The 7,112-nt window shown below is 45.5% G+C and overlaps 1 long non-coding RNA gene across 1 annotated transcript; it reads right to left on the bottom strand.

Annotated features, from left to right (window-relative positions):
• Positions 1–230: 230 nt before the first annotated feature.
• LOC129145609 (uncharacterized) lies at positions 231–5,120 on the bottom strand. Its single transcript, XR_008551400.1, has 3 exons — positions 4,886–5,120; positions 1,035–1,219; positions 231–584 (listed from the first exon to the last, which is right to left on the bottom strand). It is a non-coding gene; the product is annotated as an uncharacterized LOC129145609 (long non-coding RNA).
• Between the last annotated feature and the right edge of the window lie 1,992 nt (positions 5,121–7,112).

Here is a 7,112-nt window from a genome sequence, read left to right as displayed (position 1 = left end):
GATGGGCTCACTCATAGCAGGAATTTAGAAAATCTAAATAAGGAAGCAGGAAAAAGACTAATTATAATAAAGTAAAAATCAAAATCAACAAGCAACTATAAATCAGAGACACGGGGGGGAGTGTGTTGGGGGGAGGAATGGGAGGAGGGATTAGGGTCCAAATAAGGGGGGTGGGAATATAACCAAGATTGAAATGCATACATTGTGCAACAATGAAAAATGATGTTAAAAAATATATAAAATAAAATAATAATAACAAATAAATAAATAAGGCACTGCGGGCACTCTGAGAGGCGGCCCCCTGGGCGAGCAGCTTAGTGACCTGAGAGGTTTGGGTCTGGGCTGAGTCCAGACCCGGCCAGGAGGGCGCGCGATGCCATTGGGCTCAGGGACCTTCGCTGCCGGCCTCAGCCTCCTAGTGATCCAGGTGCCAGGGGCGCGCTGTTCCTTCGGGGCTTCTTCCCGCCCCCGCTCCCAGGACCAAGCACCACCGAGTAGAGCCCCCGGTGCCCAAACCTGCGGCCAGAGCAGCTTCCAGCTGGACCAAGCTCCCACCGCCCGTCTTCAATAAAGTTGTTATTATACTGAAAAAAAAAAAATAACTAAATCTCAATCAAAACCCTGTGATTCCCAGATTGGATAATATCAAGGAGATTTGTATTCTATGCGTGCTAGAAAGACTTTCTATACAAACAAATACAGGTTAAAAGTGAAAGGGTGAAAGGATATGCCAAGGAAATAGAAAGTAGAACCACAAACCTTTACTGTCATTGCAGGAGGTGGCAGGAGCGAGGCCTGAGGGACCCAGACAGCAGGTCCCTGCCTCTCTGTCCAGGAGGGAGGGGGAGAGAGAGTGTGGGGGGCACAGTGGATCTGGGGAGGGACTCTGGGTGCTGGGGGGGAGGGGGTGGTGTGGTCACTACCTCTGAAGAGATGGGAGCCTGTTCCCTACATGAAATGAATTGTAAATCACCGTGACTGCGATTTGAAAAACAGCCCTCAGCAAAGGGACAGGGAGTGGAAGAGAAAATTACCTGCTTTGGTAACACAGATCCGAAGAGATGTGAGATTATTCCCCTAAATCACTCACAGTACTGTAAATCAGTGTTGCTTCAGTTAAAAAAATTAAAATAGCCCTCGGGAAAGGCACAGGGAGCCGAAGGGAAAAGCATCTGCTTTGCGGTCTCCAGGGGGTTGTCATCAAGGGGCTGCAGAGAGTCTGTGGGGAGAGAAGAAGGCACCTCAGACACGGGGCAGCTCCAGAGCCTCCTCTCCTCTCCTTCACTCCCCCCACCCCAGCCTGGTGCCAGGGCTGCTCACAGGGCATCTCACCCCCTCCCCCACTGATGCTCAGCCCCAGCTCACCCTCTCAGCCTGAGGCACACACACCCAGCCTCTCCCCTGGCTGCCAGACTAGGACAGCGCCGCAGCCCCGTGTGGCCACGGGGCTGAGGGCAGAGGGCGAGAACCCTTAGGTCTCCCCAGGTTCTCCTAGAGCTCCCAGAGGGACAGGGCTGTGCACAGGAGGGGGAGCCACATACAGCTTCAGGTTGTGTCTGACCTGTTTCCTCAAATACGTGTTGACGTGATGATCCCTCTCCACTAATAACCATAGATTTTGTTTTAGGGAGGAGCAGGTCTCCAGGCCATAACAGCTGGGTCCCAGGACCAGGGGGGCCCCACAAACATACCAGGTCTCCTCAGTGTCCTGGGATGAGATCTTGACCCAGAGTCTCTTGTTTCTCTGCTGACTCCAGGGTTGAAGCTCCTTCCCCAGGGAATCAACTCTAAACTTTTCACCCCTAGGATGTGTTTTTGTGTTCCCTGGATCATACCAAAAGCGTGGAATTGCTGGATTATATGGTATATTATTTTTATTGTTTTAAGAAACCTCAACAGTTGTTTTCATAGGATCTAGAACAGTCCACGTTCATTAGGGTTATTCTTTTCAATAAACGTTATCATTTTCGGATTGTTTGCAATTTATGGAAAACTTGTAAAATTGGCACAGAGTTCCTGACGTTCCCACACAAATTTCCCCTGTTGTTAACATCTTATATCACTACCTTACTGCACAGCTAGTGAGGCAATATTGATTTGTTATTCATAAACTCCATGCTTCATTTGTGTGTCATTAGTTTTTCCTTGTTCTGTCCCAGGATCCCATCCTGACACCACAGTAAGTAAAACCGAGCATGTTTCCTAAGGCTGCTCTGACTGAGTCAGTGTTTTGCAACCAGCCCAGGCCGGCAAGTTCATTGTTGGTTCTCACCAAGGAAAAGATAATTTTGGAGGCTTTAGTAGATGTACACAGGCCTTTAATGCTGCATCACGGACGGGCCATCTTCCTCTCCCAGTGTTTCTCTGTGTCCTGTCTCTGGAGTCCGTCTCATGTTGTCTCACCCCAGAGAGGTCGCTCATAGCTGTCATCTTGCCTCAGCGTGACTCTGCCCTTTATCCCTGGCCTCTCGGCACAGCTGCCCACACTTCCACAGGTGCCCCTGCTGCCTGGGCCAGGTGTCCATGAACATGGGCATGCCCTGGGGCCCCTGGACATCCAGGAGATCCAGTGGTGCAAGACAAGGCGTTCTGCTAGGCCGGCACCAGGCGAGAGTCATGGAGGCCTGATTATCTAAAAAGGGACTTTTACCTTCTTGGCCCTCCCCTATAGGGCAAATTTTTTTCATTTTCTAGTAAGATAACTTTTAAGTCATAAGGTAAAAATGTTCTTATAAAATTCTTGGGACACCCCCGGGAGCCTTTCCCCTGGTGTCTGCTATGACCCTGCCAGTAGACACAGACAGAAGCTGAGCTTCCTATTACGTCAGGGATGTATGTACAGGTTTGCCTCAAATTCTAGGTCCTGCTCATTGATTACACCTTTGGTATAGTAAATGTGTCTCATGGCAGTTTCCCAAAGGGAGTTTAAGCAAGTAAATATCAGGCCCTGTGCTCCTGCTGGTTTAAGGGCTATGACTCTGAAAATCACTTTTGTTGTCTGGTAAATGGGCATCATTGGAAATTAGGTCCCAGGACCTAGTCTGTAGCTTGTGTTGAGTCTCTACTTTTCAGGTATGTTCAGGGTCTCTTTCGTCAGATGAGGAGAGTGGCTACTATAAGCTTGCTAGACTCTTGGAATGGCTGCCCTTTGCAGAACGACAGGGTCAGGGTCACTGGTAGGGTCCCACAAAGTCTGGAACCCCTTCACCTTCTGCTCAGTGGGAGGCAGATAGTCCCCCATACATTGTGTTCAGGTCACGCTGATAAGGGAGTGATTAAGTCCAATAGACCCTCGTGAGCGAGGAGACTGTTCATCACTCACAGCTGGAGCTCAAGGTTAAGAGGAGGAACGCCTCCTGTAGATAGAGGTTGTTGTTGGACACCCGCCTTCCTGTTGTGGATGGGAGCTTCCTCGTCTGTCTTGAAAAAGGGTGCACCTCTCTCCTGCATCCTAGAGTTCAGACCACTTTTCAGGTGCAGCCTTCTCGGACTGCACCTGTTGTTTCTCTTACTTAGTAAGTCACTTAGACTTGAGTCTCGACATAGCCAGTCAAGAGGCCACGGTACATGGTCCTGGTCTTACGGGAGGGCCTCTAACTTAGCTGCAGGGATGCCCCTGCTTCATCTCTCTGCCATTCTTGTGGGTACTTTTCTTTCAGTACTGCAGAAATCATAAAATGCTCTATCTCAATTCTATGGGACATGCCCTTGAGCCGCATTCTTAAAAACGAGCCCAATTTGGCCCAGGCTCTAAAAAAAGAGAACTTAGTGTTTCTTTAAACACTGCCTGGCCCCAGCACAAAACATCTAGCCCAGCATCCTGAGCTGTAACACTCCTCTCCAGCTAAACTGGACTCTCCCTTTGTCCACCTTGAGATACTGTTTTGGTTCATTCTTTGGGAAAAAATTCTATTTCCCTGTGTTTTCCTAATCTTGAGGTCTAGATTGTTTAAGGTAAAAACTGAGTTACTTGGGACTTGCTAACAAGCTATATAAGGTGCTTCTTGGTTGAGTAAAAACTTCTAAATTGCTTATTGGGCCTGTAAAAGTTTAGTTTCTTATTAAGACTAATTAATATGGTAAAAACTATAAAATACAAACACAACTTTCTTTGAGCTAAATTACAAACCTCAGATTTCTAATAAGAGTCTAAAAACAGGGCTTCCCTGGTGGCACATTGGGTTAAAGGCGACCTGTGAGGTTTACTGCAGCCACTGCAGCACAAGTTTGATCCCCAGCCAGGAAGATACCCACATGGAGCAGCAGCCCTCTCCTGACTCACCTGTTACTTCTCTCAGCAGTGTATTTCAGTCAGTCTGCCTGTTCTGTTCCCCACTCTGTCTCTGGTGAATCCTCTCATCCCCCACATCTCTGGCCTATACCCCAGTTCTTGTATGCATAAATAAATCTTCTTTTTTAAAAGAGTTGAAAAACAGACAAATTGTAAAATAAAATCTTAATCTACTTAATCTACCTCTTCTCCTGTCCTTCTGATACAGGGCAGGGAGAGAGACACCCCAGAACCCCCAAACCTACCTGTCCTAAATAGGTTCTGCCATCTGCCCCATCAACACAAAACATAGAAAACACTTAATGGGAAGGAACTTTAACACGATTAGGGAAAAAATACAGAAAAGACAAAGAATATAGTTTCTAAATCAAGCACCCAAACGTGTGATTGGTTTACCCTTCCCTTCATGGGTAAAAGTCCACCCAAACGGGATTGGCCCAGAGGAAGGCCCTAAAGCCTGCCAAAAGTCTAAAGCACCTTCTGGTGGGGACCCTCAGAGAAGGATCAGAATCAACCAGACAAGTCTGGGAGGAAAAGAGCAAAATCAAAATCAAGACAAAAACCGCCATCGTCACCTCCCCACAGGTCTCTCACCCACATCTGTGTCACCTTATCCACGACCAAAAGGCAAGCGCAGTTTCTCCACATGTCTCTCTGCTGCATGTGCATCCTCCAGGTCTCCTTCTGGCTCCATCTTGCTTCCTTCCTTCCTCGGTCTCCTCTCCAGCTTCTTCTCCACCTACTCAGCTCCACACTCCCTTGGGTGGGACAGGAAACCTGGAACCTTCCATTTTCCTAGGCACCACCATGTTACATTTCCCATACATGGTTCCTGAAACAACAAATGTCTTTTGTCTTAAAAATGTGCTTGGTCTCAGTGAGACAGAGCAGAAACAATATAAAGCCAAAGAATAATTACTTGGAGATACAAACTCAAAATGTTTTCTTATCCAAGAAAGTACAGACTGCTTGACTTTAAAATTGTTGTGGTCTTAGACCCTAGGTTTTTACTAAGGGTTAAATTTGGATACTTTTTTGTTCTATGTAAAGATTCTAGCTTCTATATTTCTGGAAACCTCCTTGATATAAAAAAGGATATTAAAAACTTGCCTAAATGGATGTGTCAAACATAAACTAAAACAAGTCAAAGAGCCCTTCCATTCTCAGCACATTCCTGTGACCACACTCTCCTCCGAACAGAGTCCATGCCTGATTTATCTTCATAGTTATTTGTTTTTATTATATTTATCCAGATAACTTTGATTTTTCAAGCATATATATATATATGCTTGAAACCCATATATATATATATGGGTTACAGGTACAAAACTCCGGAATATATGTGTGTGTTTAAAAAGAAGTAGATCTTTAAAAAGAAGTAGGAATGTATTGAAAATGGATATTCTAAAGGTCCTTAAAATAATTTAAAGTAAGATGGGTATCTTTAAAGTGAAATGGTATTAAAAAGTAAGAAAGCAAAAGAAGTGATGAAGGCCTGAGAGAGGGATTTTAGTAAAAAAAAATTTGTGTGCTCAAATGATTTACTATAAAATATTTTAGTTAACATAAATATCAGGAGTGCACCTATGTAACACCAATCTTTAGTCCTTTTTATATATAAAAATTAAGGTATTCTAAAACTGCTTCACTAGTCTGTGTTTTTTTTTTTTTTTAAAGATTTATTTATTTATTTATTTTATACAAGAACCAGGGTATAGACCAGATGCATGGAAGGGTGAGAGGATTCACCAGAGACAGAAAGGGGAACAGAACAGGCAGACTGATGAAATACACTGCTGAGGGGAGCAGCGGGCAAGATAGAAGAGGTCTGCTGGGCCATGTGGGACCCTTGCTGGTTGACTGGGATTGAACCAGTGCTGCAGAGGCTGCTGACAGCTTCACAGCACAGCGCTTAACTGCCTGTGCCACCAGGGGAGGCCCTTCACTTGTTTCTTGTAACAAATTAAAGACTATTCAGGTAATCTAAAAATCCTCGTGCTCTTTCATCCTCAGGTTACAAGAAAAAAATCCTTATCATGTCAGCATTGCTGAGCCTTGTCAAAGAAATAGATTTACTCTTAAAAATCCTTGTTACAGGCCTCCCTGGTGGCACAGGTGGTTGAGCACAGTGCTGTGAAGCTGTCTGCAGCCTCTGCAGTGCCGGTTCAATCCCCGCCGGCCTCAGAACAACCCACATGGCGAGCAGACCTCTCCTGTCTTACCCGCTGCTCCCCTCAGCAGTGTATTTCCTCAGTCTGCCTGTTCTGTTCCCTGCTTTGTCTCTGGTGAATCTTCTCACCCTCCCGCACATCTGGCCTGTACCCTGGTTCTTGCATAAATAAAAAATAAATCTTTAAAAAAAAAAATCCTTGTTACTCTGTGTAATTGTTTTTTTAAGATCTGTAAGTTTGTTCTATGACAATTTCATTCTGAAATAGTAAAGATTTTGTCTTAAGAGGACTCTTAAGACACCTGATAAGGGCCTCCCTGGTGGCTCAGGTGGTAGAGCACAGCACTGTGAAGCTGTCAGCAGCCTCTGTAGTGTGGGTTTGACCCCAGCCGGCAGATCAGATACCCACCTGGCGTGGCAGACCTCTCCTGTCTCACCTGCTGCTCCCCTCAGCAGTGTATTTCAGTCTGCCTGTTCTGTTCCCCGCTCTGTCTCTGGTGAAACCTCTTACCCTCCCACACATTTGACCTGTACCCCAGTTCTTGTATGCATGAATAAATAAAATCTTAAAAAAAAAAGATAAAATTGTTTTTCATTGTGAAAAACAAACAACTGAGTCAATTTGGGTATATTGATACCTCATGGGAAGTA

The sequence above is a fragment of the Talpa occidentalis genome, unplaced genomic scaffold (assembly GCF_014898055.3).
Source record: "Talpa occidentalis isolate TD23 unplaced genomic scaffold, MPIMG_talOcc4v2.1 talOcc4.13, whole genome shotgun sequence".
In the NCBI taxonomy this organism is placed as follows: Eukaryota; Metazoa; Chordata; class Mammalia; order Eulipotyphla; family Talpidae; genus Talpa; species Talpa occidentalis.
Note: the sequence above shows the minus strand (reverse complement) of the source record. Positions and strands in the feature narration are given on the sequence as shown.